The sequence below is a fragment of the Bactrocera tryoni genome, chromosome 5 (assembly GCF_016617805.1).
Source record: "Bactrocera tryoni isolate S06 chromosome 5, CSIRO_BtryS06_freeze2, whole genome shotgun sequence".
NCBI classification, from domain to species: domain Eukaryota; kingdom Metazoa; phylum Arthropoda; class Insecta; order Diptera; family Tephritidae; genus Bactrocera; species Bactrocera tryoni.
In genome coordinates this window covers 25,592,978-25,608,388 of record NC_052503.1, presented here as the reverse complement: position 1 = coordinate 25,608,388, position 15,411 = coordinate 25,592,978, and the positions used below count along the sequence as shown (strand labels likewise).

General features: G+C 36.4%; 1 protein-coding gene across 2 annotated transcripts in view; it reads right to left on the bottom strand.

Moving 5' to 3' along the window:
* LOC120776701 overlaps positions 1-7,435 on the bottom strand; it is a 121,751-nt gene extending 114,316 nt beyond the window's left edge. Inside the window, exon 1 of one of the 2 annotated variants that reach the window (XM_040107587.1) lies at positions 6,512-7,435. The gene's annotated coding sequence lies outside the window, so the exon portion shown is untranslated. The remainder of the gene's footprint in view (positions 1-6,511) is intronic. The other variant, XM_040107586.1, reaches the window with a different exon arrangement.
* Between the last annotated feature and the right edge of the window lie 7,976 nt (positions 7,436-15,411).

Genomic DNA, 15,411 nt, shown 5'->3' with positions numbered 1-15,411 from the left:
GACTCCTGCTCCCCATTGTACCAGAACTAAGTCTTCCGTCATATTTCGTATCCGAAATTATTAATAGTGTCATTCATACAAAAAGTTAACTCTAATTCTAAATTAAACGCCTTCGCCGCATTAACAATTCAAATGGAAGCATAACATACGATCCCAACTGTTCGGCATACCGACTAAGCAAGAAGCAAGAAACCTAGTCCCAGACAAAATATGAAACCTGGGTTACGCTCAAGAAACGGAGTCCTGGATGTAATTTCCTAAGTACTGGAAAGAGACTGATGTCCTGATAAGGAGGGTCATTCTAATCTCATCAGTGGAGTTCAAAAGGTGAACAACTATAGCATTTTAGACTTGTGAGGTAAATATCCCTCCCGGATGACCTTATCAATAATGACCTCATGGTCTAACAGAGGAAAAGGAACCTCTTGTGCTTGAGGTGCCTGTACCTCTGACCAGGGAAGAACGCTCCTAACAGAACCCCCGCATACTCTTTACACGATTATCACCACGGTCATTGTACAGACAATATTTTGCATTCAACCGATTTTAGATTTCATCGACGGAGAAGGTCGAAAACAATACAACACAGGATGACCTTTTATTTCAAGTGCCGTCGATTTTGCGACTTTAATTGCTTTCTTCAAACATTTTACATTCTATTAAAATACATCTTCCAAAAATTATATTTCTGAGGCTGACACACTAGATTTGAACCTAAGACCTGACATATGACAAACGAACATGTGATATACATAGTTGCCAGAACTGGGATATTTCTCGAATATTGCAGCGTGTTCTTAAAAAATAATTTACGCCAAAATTTGTGGAGATATTTTGTCAAAAGTTTCTCACACAAGAATTTGATTTTTCTCGGATGGCAGCTATATGATATACAGGTTCGATATCGACGGTTCCGACAAATGAGCAGCTTCTTGGGAAGATAGTGACAAGTGCAAAATTTCAGATCGATTTTTCTAAAATTGAGAGATTATTTCGGGTATATACAGACAGACGGATATGGTTAGATTGACTCAACTCGTCCCGATTATCATTTATATCTACATATACATATGTATATACTTTATAGGATCTCCAACGCTGCGTGCTATGGACTTTGGGGGAAAGAAAATATACCCTCTTCAGTGCATACACATGTTTTTGGCTCTTTTTCGGTCCGTCGAGAATATAAGTAAACTATGAAATTAATACTTTCACCTTTGTGAATCAAATTCTGTTTCCAGCTTACGTGCACCCACACATGCAAGAGTTGTCATATTATCTATTAAACGGCATACACAACCGTAATTAGCACATTTCAACATATTAAATAGTTGCGTGAGTATTGAAACATACATATTTATGTATGTAGGTATGCATGTGTGTGTATAAGCGTTAGTGTCAATCAGCGCTGACTTACAATGGCGGCCAATAAGAGCACACATGCACAGCACACTGTGACTGTTGATTGTGCATTAAATGCAATCGGACTTTCACACAAACACACACACATATACGCGCATTATCCATGTGATTATCGCCACGGTTACGATATGTGTGTGTGTATGTGCATGCGTCTACTTAGCAATAGTAAATTCGCTTCACATTTGATTGGCAGTGTCATTGCTGGTGTCACCAGCACACACACACCTACATATATACACACACTTAGACATAAGTACTTATGCACTGGCATGTGAGGGAGTGTGTGTAAGCGCATTATTGGCTTTTATTGTCGCTTGTCAAATTGCATTGTTTCCAGGATTTTCATGCAGTTTATTATGTCTCTGTCGTTGCATTGTCTTTTCATTATAAATATACTCTATGCATTGGAATTTTCCTGTTTTTATACCCTGAGTAGGATATATGTATATAGTCTCTCAGTTTTAAAGTTATCGGTCTGAGACTTTGCGCACTTTATTTTTTTTCCTAGAAGCTGCTTATTTGTTGGAATCGTCGATATCAGACCACTATACCATATAGCTGCCATGCAAACTCAACATCATAATCAAGTCCTTATATGGAAAACTTTTTTATTTGAGAAGATAACTTTACAAAATTCAGCAAGAATAATTGCCTTAGACAGCGGTATAATGTCCGAAGAAATTGTTTAGATCGGACCACTATATCATATAGCTGCCATACAAACTGCACAAACAAAATTAGGACAAAGATATTTTTATAAATTTTATAAAGTGTATTTCAGCCTCGTTACAGCCGAAGTTAATGCCTTTTCCTGTTTTCTATACTTATATGTATTTATTCACGTATAGACATACATACATACATATATAAATATGTCTGTGTTTAAGCGCACTGTCATTGGGTTATTATTATAGTTCACACATAATGACAGCATATCACGGAAATTAACGACTATCTTTAAACGCTGCAATATGAGAATTATTTTTATGCATTACGAAGAGACAACCATACATACATACATATGAACATATTTATTACCATAAATGTGTGTAATGAGTTTACAAAGCATTAAACTGTATTTGTGCCATTTGCTATGCATAAAAGAAGCATTTACGGCATATATATGTACAAATATAAATGCATGCATATACAGATTATCATATACATGCATTCTGATATACATACATATATATGTAATTATTTGTGCTATCACTTCCTTTTAATGCAATTTGAACTATCTGCTGTGGCAACAACACTAAGTGCTGTGTATTTTTGCAGCTCGCGTTGCAATCAAGCTCACACACAAACATACATGTATACTTATTTCAAGCATTGCTTTTGCATAGCTCATATATCTGAACGCTGCAGTAACAATCCCTTTCATGAAAATCCATAATTGTTTATCAAACTTCCGCGCATGAAATTACTTATAGTCACATGAGCATTCAGCCACCTCAATCAGTGATAAAGCGGTTATTCCAGCCGATAAATCAAAAATTCAGCTCTCTCGGAATTTCATACCTAGAGACTAAGTGCTTTTTTCTTACCATAGATTACTGCTGACAATTTGACAATCGAGCAATTAATATTCATACGAGGCACCTTAATTGCTCTATTGTGAGCTGGTGATGTGGGATCGTTGGAGATTTTAATTCTTGGTTGTAGTTGTCAAGCATACTTGTAAAATAAAACATTAATCTTTACATCAGACTCGAAATTCGTTTATTATGTTTCTCGAGCGTCCTTTAAGTTCAATAAGTTTCTGATATTTATGAAACGTTTTCTTGGTTTGATATTATTCTTGGTGAATATTCCCACAATTAGAGAAAGGAACTATTTACCTATGAAAAATTTATTTTGAGGCCGTAAAGTTAATTTAGACCTAATTTTTAACTTATAAAGTAAGCAAATAACTCTGTAACTTGGATTTCCTAACGTCGTTGGCTAGAGTAGAGCAGAACAGTGACTTATGCAAAATTCTGAATTATTTTAGAATATCTGTTTCACTATATTGTGTAGCACCTTAGATTGTTATGTATACTATATACATATATGTATATACTTATAATAGAGTGCTGTTCTGACTGAAGATAATCCCACACTAGCATGCTGATGAAGATTTCATAATTGGTTCACACCATTTTGCTTTGCTTTTCAGTGACATATAATTGCGGTATTTTTATTGAATTTTTTTTTATTGAAATTGAAATGAATTTCTGATGACTCATGCCCAGCTCAACGACCGATGCTACGGCTGCTACTATGCCGGTCTCTTTCGACCAATTCAGCGATTTTATCGCAATTTTCGACGACAGGCCTTCCGGAGAAAACGTTGAAACCCTCGTTGTGCGATGGAAATGGAAACTGTATCGGGTCCATAAACTGCACAAATTTTATTGGCGGCTTTAGATGCATTTTTGCCTTATCGTAGTAGTACTGTAAAATATGCCGTATTTTCTCTTCATTTAACTCCATGTTTGCAACGCTATAACTCATGCACGACTTAGAAGAAACTACAATCAATCAAACACAGGTTAGCGCGTGAAATGAGCTTTCCAAAGAGGTAAAGCATGACCTGATGCGACGAATGAAACTAGAACTACGCGCTTTCAGCGCCAACTAGCGCAAATACCGCAAGACTTTTTCGACTACCTAATATTAATGCATAAAGTCAACATCTGGTATATTAATATATTTCCAAGTACATCTGGTGTATTACTGAATATATATCTGGTATATTACTTTTTTTTAGGAACAAACCTGGTTAGGCTGACAGCATCATGTCTTAGTGGCCAGGTGGCACTCAAAGTTTTAGAAATGAGAAGTAGAATATACTATATGTACATATGTATGTATGTTTGAGATATAGTAAATAAAAATAAGTTTAAACCCCAGAGTAAGTTTCCAAAACCAGTCAAGCTAGACAAATTTTACTTTACACATAAATTTGTAAAAAGTTTTCGTCTTTGATTTTAGCGCTGATCTCTCTCATATCTCTCTCTCTCTAGTCATAATTTTTTTCTATATACAAAAAAGTAACGCATTCCATTATACGTACATACAATATCATAATATTTATAGAACTGATTGTTCGATTCGTCACTCGCCAAAGTTTGTTAAATCAATGACAACCAATAGCTTATGAACTGAAATCTTTAACAGATAGAACATTCATTTTCCTTGTTAGGATATTTTAGAGCTTCTGCGATCAAGAAGAGAGACTTACTCTAGTTTTTCATAAATTGTCCCAAGTTTTAGTGCCAAATTTGAACATCTGTAATATACTTGGCGGTACACTGTACAACAGTTAGCTGAGTATTGGACCAAAAGAATTTCATTCGAAATATTGTTTCGCTTTTCGAAAGTAGTCTTGAAAATCAAAATATTTGCCTTTAAATTCCCAACTGGAGTTTCAATATACAATAAACGTAATCATTAATTTTAGTATGTGAGTTCTCAAGGAATTAAAAATTTGGATGTCATCAACGTTTTCCTCTCATTTGAATGGTGATAAATGTGTTTTGATCAAGTTTACTAAACAAATGCGAAGAGTGATCAAAATCAGGCCAATATTTTTATGCTCTTGCGACATGTTGCTACAGATTATTGCATTTTTCGAGCTTTCAGTTGCCTTTAAACCGAATATGTACATATATTGGCCAACATGTGTATTATCTCAATGAAAATGTGAGAGCGTGTTTTGTTGTTGTTATGTGTGCCTAAAATAGATAAAATTGGGCGAAAACTTGATCTAGCCACCATATAATAAACATAAAACATACGCGTGACTTTACTCCAAATGATTGGAAATGGTATGTGAGGTACCCTAATGCATTTCAGGGAATATTTTATTAGCATGTGGCATATTAATGGCATGTGGTATTGGCAAAATTAGATAAAATCGGGTCAATAATACTTCCAACCTTTTTATACTACATATGTACATATGTTTAGATGTCTTTCCATAACTCGAAGTCTCTCTAAATCGAAGTCTTCTTTTGGGGATCATGGTGATTCAGGTTGGGGAATTTCAACAGTATACATAACTGCTTGACGATTTGCACCTTAAGATCTTTCCCTGCTTAAGTTGAAGGAGTATAAATTGTACGGTTACATTCATAAGTATGCAATATTTCCGTACTAGTTGATATAGAAAATATTAATTTTTTGCGAAGACCCGAAATCGAAGCCATAAAGCAACTGTCTATATCAAGTAAAAAATGGTTTGATGAAATACCAAAAAAAAGTATTTTGAAGAAGAATACTTTGAAATTACTGGGTTACTTAGACCTAGGACACAATTTTTTTGAGATTTTTTACAGGCCAATAAGTTTAACATAGCCATTTGAATTCCTGAATATCTTGGTTTCTAATCAAATTTAAATTGTATGTAAATATTGTAAAGCGAGGATAATTTCAAAAATATTTCCACCGAGCTTTATTTTTAATTTTCGTCAAACTTAACTTAAAATTCACCCTGTAACTTAAAAAACAAACCGTTATGTAATCGAGAAATGGCTAGATCAATAGAGTAGTGTGGTTCCAACTGTTGTGTGCTGATTATTTTTGAAAGGGGACTCCTTTTGATGCTTCGAGCATTTTGTGTTCTAACTGTTGATTGTCGGCTTCAAAATTATTTAAAGTGCACCGATTCATACATTTGAGTCGCTTAGTGTTAGTGTAATGTAATACTAAGTCAGCCTTCAAGAGGCAATTACGCGGTAACAAGTAAGTTCGGTCGTAATATTTTTTATAGTTTTCGACATAAGACTTCGGAAAATTATTTCTCTTCGTTTTGGGATGTCAACTATTTCAATAATTACCAGAAAGGATAATGTGTAAAGCCAACAAAGGGTGATGAAGGGTGGTGAAGGGAAAAATCGATTTGACACCTACGCATTTGTTGTTGTTGTTTGCATTTTATTAAGCATATGAAATATGCAGATAAGCTTTGTTACCTTTTCAGATACATACATACATATGTACATACATACAGACATTTTATTGACTCATTCAAGTGGAATTGCATGCATGTGTGTGTGTGACTACCACTTATAATCACAGCGGATTTGCCGACTTTTTATCTTACCTGCTTCTGTGTGGTTGAGTGTGTGCTTGTGTGTGAGCGGAGGCGATAAATAAATGGCAACGGAAAGAAAACTGCGCAACACGCAAGCAATTGCTTTGTTGTTTTTGTTATTGCTGCTGCCTTTACTTTGCTGTGTGGCTGAAGGATGCCGCTGGCGATGCTGGCTGACTCAAGCCCTATTTGTTGAATAAGCGGCGAACAAATGCAAATTGTGGTGAATAAACAAATACGACGAAGTCACTCTCGAAATTATTCGCATTTAATTCGTGTTCTGTTTTTTTTTTGCGTACACTTTTGGCTTTTTGTCAGCGAATGAAGCGTTCACTGCACTCTCCTGTGAATAAATTTGAGGTTTTGCGAGTAGTATGCGCGCGCACTTGTCATACAATTCCCGTTATAAGCACTTACGTACGCAGTAGTTCAACATGAGCTTCAAGGAGGATATAGCACAGTGTTGTTGTTATTGCTATTAAGTCCTTTTGTGAGCGAATGAATGGCTAACAACGCCTACACAAACGCTTTTACTCAACAGTTCACTAGGCTCAGCGGCTCACAATTATAACGGTATTCAGCTATAAGGCGCTCTCCGAAAAGGATATGAGACGCTCTGCTAAAAGAATTTGAGATGCTTTCCCAAAAGGATATGGATATGTGGCGCTCAGCAAGGACTCTTTTTGCGCAGAGATGCTGTGTCTGAGTTTGAGAGCAATTAATGCTCCTTCTGTTACTTATCGTTGTTGTTTGAAACACTCACTTTATTTGCATTGAAAATTTCAAATTAAAAATCGCTATTTCTTTGTATCAATTTAATTACCGAAAATATATAAGATTTTCTCGAAGTTATTACGTATCACTACAATCGTTTGAGCGCGTTGAAGTCAAACTGATTTCAAGTGGCGTACAATTCCAGCGCCGGGCAATGGTTATGGAGGTAAATGTGCTCACTACTTGGCCAGACAATGCGCGCAGACTGGTTGTTGACAGCATTGAGTGAGTGGGAGAGAGATTGAGTGGATTAAGTGGATTAAGTGCTCTTGAGACCGCTGTGAAGCGGTGAACTTCTGATTTGACACCATTGAGTGAGTGGGAGAGAGAGTGAGCAAATGAATGGATGAGTGAGTAGATTAAGTGCTCATGAGATACACTGCGAAGAGTTTAATTTGTGAGTGAGCGTAGAAAAGTGAGTAATTATTACCACAGTATGAGTGTGTTTATTTTCTATAGCTGTAAACTCGTTGGAGCGCTGAGTGCTTTGGAACTTAGTATTGAGCGAAGCTGTTTAACCGGCAGATTTTTGTTGAGTGCCCATTTTCTCAGTACTTGCAAGATTTTTATTTTCACTCCATCACAAAAATACTCTCTTTCAACTCAGTTTAGTATTGAGTCTAAGTCCCTATTTGCGCTTTGAGTGCCCTTAGTTTACTGAGAATTTTATAATTTATTTTTTGTTTGTTTTAATTTAAACAGGTTCTTTGCTCTGTGTTTTGATTGTCTTCGTTCTCATGAACTGACAAATGGTAATGGGAGCTTCTTAGGGTCAGCGCTTTTTTAGTGGCACTGCCACACATGTGGAGTTTTGTAGCCAAGTCACATACATACATATGTATGTACATATCCACATAACTTTATTAGATTCTTGTGCTCCATTCTAGCAATAAAGGGGAATATGCATATATGTAAATACGCACTTTCCATTATATAATTGTTTACAACTTTTTATAGTCCATTATTTTTCTATATTTATTTCGCTGCGGTTCTTATCAGCACTTAGTACTTTAATGCAACTACTTTATATGTAAGCATACATAATACGTACATACATATACATAAGTATATATGTATACATACAAAAGTATTCACATATTGCTTGTTGATTATTTGATGCTCGTGCCGGTGGGTAGGTCCACGTAAAATATCTCGGATTCTATATGAAATATTAGTAGCCATATTTTCTTGTAAAGAGAAGGCATAATAATATTAGACAAATTGAACCACGTTATTTAACCAACCAGAGAATCACAATTCGTCTAATATCCAAACATCCAGGATCACCACGTTCCAGGCAGTATCAAAGTTTCAAGCGCGTTTCTATAACGAAACTTTATCATAAAGTCGACTTTAGGTTTCGAGTCGGCTTGTAGAAACTTCTTGAGACTCCGCATTTGCATGGATAACATAAAGTCTCATATAATAAAAGAGCCTGTTAAAGATCTAGTTAAGACATCCAACTACTCGACTACGAGATAGAACTTTAGATGCAAAAATAATCCTAAATTTCATAAATTTTTCAAAGTTTTCCACATGACAGATCAAACTTTATGTTAGAGATTAAAAAAAACTTAATACAAGGAGTCCAAAATGGACTGCGAAGTATGGGCGGGGATATATGTACATATGTATTCCAAGTATTTTGACATCTCTCTTTCTGTTCGTCAACAAAACTCAGGCCGCATCTTCCAAGCGGACTGTCTAGATCCATTGAACGGGTTATATTTATTATTAGATTATGTTAATCTGGTAGGCTAAAAAGCCACGCATATACCAGTTTTGTCAGATAGAGTTCAGTTGCTAAATCTAAGAGGAGTAGTCATCCTTTGTAAAGTAATCGCTTGACGCGAATTTTAACAGACTGTGCGGCCTCACTATCGATACCTCCTACAGTGTAACATACCGCGGGGAGCCCAGATGCTTACAGCGTAGCACCAGCACCAGACAGTGACCAGTTAGAATTCTCATCATTTTCCTACAGTCTCTTCTATCGAGTACCAATAGGTATTTTGTGTACTTCCGAATTACCCTTTTGTACATGACTTTTGCAGTTTTGCAGCCAGGTAGCTCGTTCCATCGGGTTTTGATTTTCTTTACCATGCTACTGTCAAGATTGTCATATAGACAATGCATGGATCTTCATTCCATTGAATAACTACGGGAGAATACAATTGCAGGAATGCTTTAAACTCGCTGGCACGTCAGCTCCACATGCTCATACTTTGGGTTACCATTTAAACGAAATTTTTCGTCAACTAGAAGGCAGACAAGTTAGTCAAGCTAGGCGCCTCTGAGACGGAGTTAATTTCATCACCCTTGAGAGCAAACAAAAAAAACGCTCTATATGTATTCAGAACAAATACCTCCTAGCAGATGCGAATCCATAACAAGCTGCAAGACCATAAAGCAGATATGACCCATGTGACGCAGGAATAGAACCAAGAACTTATTGAATAGGTCCAGAAATAGTATACACAGATTTACAGCTACTATAATGGGGATACAACTTCTTTATGTTGGCGTGAAATTTGATATCCATATGTCAATTACTTTGTTTGTTTCTATATGACGAGGAAGGTTTGTTTGGCGATTATTATCTTGGAAGTTTACTTTAAATTTTGTGTTTCCAATGAAATTATATCTACATAATAGTCGAAAATATTGCAAAAGAGCTTTAGGGAGTCTACTTTATCATGAACTCAAGTATTTGAGTGACACAAAGCATTATAAATAGCGCTATGATATCATGGTGTTGGTATCAGAGGAATAGCAGAAAATCACAACATCTTATGGATCTAGTCAAAACATTTTGGTTGATGTCTTCGCTATGAAAGGTGCCAATGCTAGACTGATACCAATTTTTTTAAATTTTAATCAACGTAGCTGAGAGTCCTACATTTATCAAAGGCATTAATGCTGTTGACCAAGACGTCGATTTATGAATATGATGTCGAAAGTGTCCAACAGTCTAGCAAATGGCGTTCCAAAAATTAGCCAAAGTTGTTTGGAAGAACAATAGGTAAAATGATCTCAACTCTTTTTTCGTGAATGTTCAACTTTTGTGAGATCAAATTGGAAAAACCACGGATCTTACGCCTTCAGACATCCAAGTGAATTAATAAAACTTTTAAGGAAATTTATTATAGCTTGAAGTTGCTTCATCGTTATATCCTCATACATAAGTATATGAATATGAAGTCCACCCGTATGTCTGTATATGTGTATGCGAACTAGTCCTTTAGCGTTTGAGATGTCGATCAGAAATTTTGCTCCCGTCGTTTTCTCTTCAAGAAGCTGCTCATTTGTCGGAACGGCCGATATCGGACTATAACATATAGCTGCCACTGAACGATCGGAATCAAGTTCTTGTATGGAAAACTTTCACATTTGACAATGTATCTTCACCAAATTTGGTATAGATTATTTTCTAAGGCAAAAATGTAATCTCCGAAATTGTTCAGATCGGATTACTATAGCATATAAGTAGCTTCCATACAAACTGAACACATACTTAGTTCGGTGCAAGCAAAGTTAGCATTCTTTCTTATTTTATGTATCGTTCGGCTTACGTCTAACCTTTTAGTCACCACTTTTGCTTATCCTGCAGGATACTTGCTTATTTTCATAAAGTTCTTTGATGATTGATTACCGTCTACAAATTGAATGCCTGGTTTCCACGGGGATTATTACTGGTGGTGGGCCGTCGAGCGTTTGAATGTCAGTGCCTGGTGCCGTCTGGCCTCTTAAATGGTTATCCCTGTGGCTGTATGCGTGTCTATATGTACATATGTATGTATGTATACTTATGTATATGTTTATTTGCAGAGCCAAGATGGATGACCGGCTGCAAGCTGCACGGCGAAGTGACTTCTTCTTCACGATTTTCACGCTCCAGTAGCGGCGCTGCACTGTTGCCTTGGCGACTCCTGCTGCTTCTTCTTCTCCCACGAGCGATAAGCGCGTCCAAATGGCGCATTTGCTGATAGCCGCCGACTTTTTTGTCGAGATTTTTATTTTTTTTCGTCGAGAATTTTTATGTTTTTGCTGCAACGCGCTTTGCTTAATTCACTTTGCTTTTTTCATGGTTTGTTTATTTTTGTTTTTGTACTTGTTGTTTTTGCTTCTACACACAGTTTACTTACTATTTTGTTGACTCTGTTTACATTCGATGGTTGTTTGCATTTCGCTTCTGTTTTGCTTACTGCACAGAGCTCCATTAAAAGTGTATGCATATGTGTGTGTGTGTGTGTTGTTGCTTGTGTGTATGCGTGCCTTTATTAATCAACTGTGGCGTTTATTTTTAGTCCCAATGCTCAACTGATAAGCGTTTGTTTTCTCAAATTGTTTTTATAAAAATTATTTATTCTTCGTTGTTGTTGCTATTGTTGTAGTTATTGATATGCGTGCCTTTTTTTGTTTTTAGTGTTTATTTGTCAACGGGTACGTTGTATAATTTATGATTGGAAAGGTGGGAGATACCAAAATACCATTCCAAACCCACACTGTACCGCTAGAGTTACCGAATAACTGTGTTATGTTCAATTTCCACACACATACACACGCACATTTTATATACATATGTACATACATACATTTCTCGTTAGTGATAACTTGTCAAAGCGGGTTATGCCGCAATTGAAGCGTTGAAATTAGAGCGAAAAAGTGTGGCGTTGCATTGATTAGGGTGAGCAAAATCGCTATTTTTTAATTTCTCTTCTGAAGAATTGGTTGGTCGATACCTCAAAAAATTCGCTGCAGGAATGAACTTTTAATTATTATATTTAATTAATTTAATTAAAATTAATAGGGAGGTCCTGGACCTTTCAGCTTCCTATTTTTTCCTTACAATTAGACTGACTCTTGTAGAACCCCCAGAGGTGATCTCGTGACTGATGCCCAGAGCATACTGAAATTGTGGAGGAAACACTTCTGCAGCCTGATGAATGGCAGTGAAAACATAACACCAGCAGGTGGCGAATTCTATTCCCTAATCGATGACAATGGAGCAGACGTTCCCTTGTCCGACCATAAAGAAGTTCAAATAGCAATTACCCGCCTGAAGAACAACAAAGCGGCGGCGGCCGATGGATTGCCGGCCGAGCTATTTAAACACGGCGGCGAAGATCTGATAAGGAGTATGCTTCAGCTTCTTTCTAGAATATGGTCGGACGAAAGCATGCCCGTCGATTGGAATTTAAGTGTACTCTGCTCGATCCACAAAAAGGGAGACTCCTTAATCTACGCCAACTACTGTGGGATAAGTCTCCTCAACATTGCATATAAGGTTCTATCGAGCGTATTGTGTGAAGATTAAAGCTCATCGTCAACAAACTGAGTCGACCTTATCAGTGTGGCTTCAAGCCTGGAAAATCAAAAGCTAACCAGATATTCACTGTGCGCCAAATCTTGAAAAAAACTTGTGCAAAGACAATCGACATCGGGAAGTTTTCAGACAAGGCGACTCCCTATCTTGCGACTTCTTCAATCTCCTCCTGTAGAAAATAATTCAAGCTGCAGAACTAAATAGAGAAGGTACAATCTTCTGCAGGAGTGTACAACTGTTGACGTATGCTGATGACATTAATATCATTGGCCATAACGACCGCGCCGTTAGTTCTGCTTTCTCTAGGATGGACAAACGACAAATACAAGAATCTGGTAGTGAACGAGGGCAAAACTAAATATTTCCTGTGATCAAACAAACAGTCGTCGTACTCATGACTTGGCTCCCACGTCATAACTGTGAAGTCGTGAGACTCGACGGCGAATATCGCAGTCGATGAAACGAAGCGCTGAACGAAATGTACGACGTCATTGACTTAGTTCAGCGAATTTAGAGACAGCGGTCATGTCGTCCGAATGAATGAAAACACTCCAGTATTCGACGCAGTACCCGCCGGATGAAGCAGAGGAAGAAGAAAAGACCTCCACTTTGTTGGAAAGACCAGGTGGAGAAGGACCTGGCTACACTCGGAAACTCCTATTGTCGACAAACAGCAAGAAGGAAGAACGACTAGTGCTCTGATGGAAACTTGGCTATAACTGCGAAAGCGGTGTCTACGCTAATGAAGAGAAAGAGAAGGTTAGAATGAAAAGTTTATATCTTGGTATGTACTATGTGAAAAAAATATCTTGTCTTTTAGATTTGTAAGAAATTCAATTCTTTAGTGTTTATCCGTGGTAGTAAACTTTTATGGAGGCTAAGCATTGAGGAAAGAATAATGTCTTAGTACCCGTAGATATTGCCAGCAGGTGCATTGCTGAAATTTGAGCTCTTCGTCAATCTTAGCCTTAGGCTACCGAACCACTGTTGTGTTTTTCAGGCAGAAGCGGTAGACGTACTGCTACGAAGTGCAGACTCTTTTAGGGAGATGTGCATTCACTCCGTCAGCTGAGCGGCATTACTAGTACTAATAAGCTAGGCAAGGAGTGTCTGTCCTCATTAGAAATAGCATCAAGCTTCTTATCATCACACTCGTTTCAGTGCCTTATCATAGTGGACTCGCTGGCAACTGAGCTCACATCGGAATGGCACCGAGTGTGTTCTAGTTTGGTGTCTTGCTTTCTAGCAATTGAACAGAGGACTTCAAGTTATTTTTGGCTAAGAGTGAAACGCAGGAGATCTTCTTAACTAAATGCTCTTAACAGCGGGAGGCGACATATTAAGCAGAAACTGACATTAGCCGTCTGAAAAAAATGTGTTAGGCTCGAAATGCTTTGTCGTTTTATGAGGGTCTTATGATCTATTATATAGGAGTTTTAGGTACCATAAAGGAGAGCTTTTTTTGTCATTTCAGAAAAATGTGGTGGTTTGACCCACGTGTTAGGAAAGTTTTACTAACATTTTCAGTTTTAGCTATCCAAAATTAGCAAGAAACAGCCTTCTAACATCACTGTTGCAAAATGGCTGCAAAGTTTTCGCAAGTGTCTACCAACCAATTCTTCTGAATATAAAGTAAAAAAATAATATAAATTTGTTGGTTTCACCCTAATATTTAGCTCTATATTTGTTTAGATGTATAGGAAATACTGGCAAACAAGAAAGTGTTTTCCCCAATCAGCTTGTTAGTAATAGATATCTGTATAGCTAAGTAAGTACATATATCCTATGTAAATATGCCAGGTAGTGTGAGGTGTTATACTCATGTATTCAAATGCTCGGTGCGTATGTATTCGTCCATATTTAGTTATGTTAATAAGTAGTTTTAGTTATAATTATTTTAATTTATATTTTTAATGTCTTCTTTAATATTTTGATTTTATATTACGTACATTATACATTCATATACCTATGTACATATGTATATGTATATTAATACATATGTACATACATTTGGTTAATGCGTTTGCGCACTTTATGGTTTGAGGTAGGGCAATTTATGTTTGAGATTACTTAAGTTGTTTTATGTGAGGTCATTGAACGTCTTGAAAGCACACGCACACATACATACATACATGTTTACATTAGTTGATACAGACAGCTGTGTGTGGTAGAGCTTTAGTGATATATTACCTTAAAATACTATTACATTAAGTAGCTCGCATATACATACATATACATACATTCATAAGTACATAAGGGGTATTCCATACCAAATCGACCACTTTTGTACCCGACCCCTTTAGATTTTGCTGAAACTTAACCATCCTTTTCTACCCTTGGAAAAACATTTTTGAGAATTTTTTCAAAATTTTTTGTCCAACTTCAAAAAAAGTTATGAATTTTTCAAAAAAAGGCTTTTTTATTTTCAAATAGCCATAACTTTTGTAGAAATTGACTTTTGGGGACCTTTTTTTAAATTTTTGTTTTTGAACGAACTTTTCGAAAAAATACACGAAAAAAATTTAGCACGATCAATTATATAAAATAATCGGTTTTTTTAAGTAAAATCGTCATTTTTTGGAAGATCGCCATTGTTTGAAAGTTCGCCATTTTTGTTTTTTTTTTCCTAAAAAAAAACTTCAATTAGTTTGACAACTATCCCTGCTAATCCCGGAGTGGATCAATTTTTTTTTTATATTTTTTTAATTTTTTTTTTTCTTTTTTGAAAATTTGAGATTTTTTTTTAAATCCCGGAGTGGGGCGATTTGTTTTATATTTTTTTATTTATTTGTTTAAAAAATAGTAACAA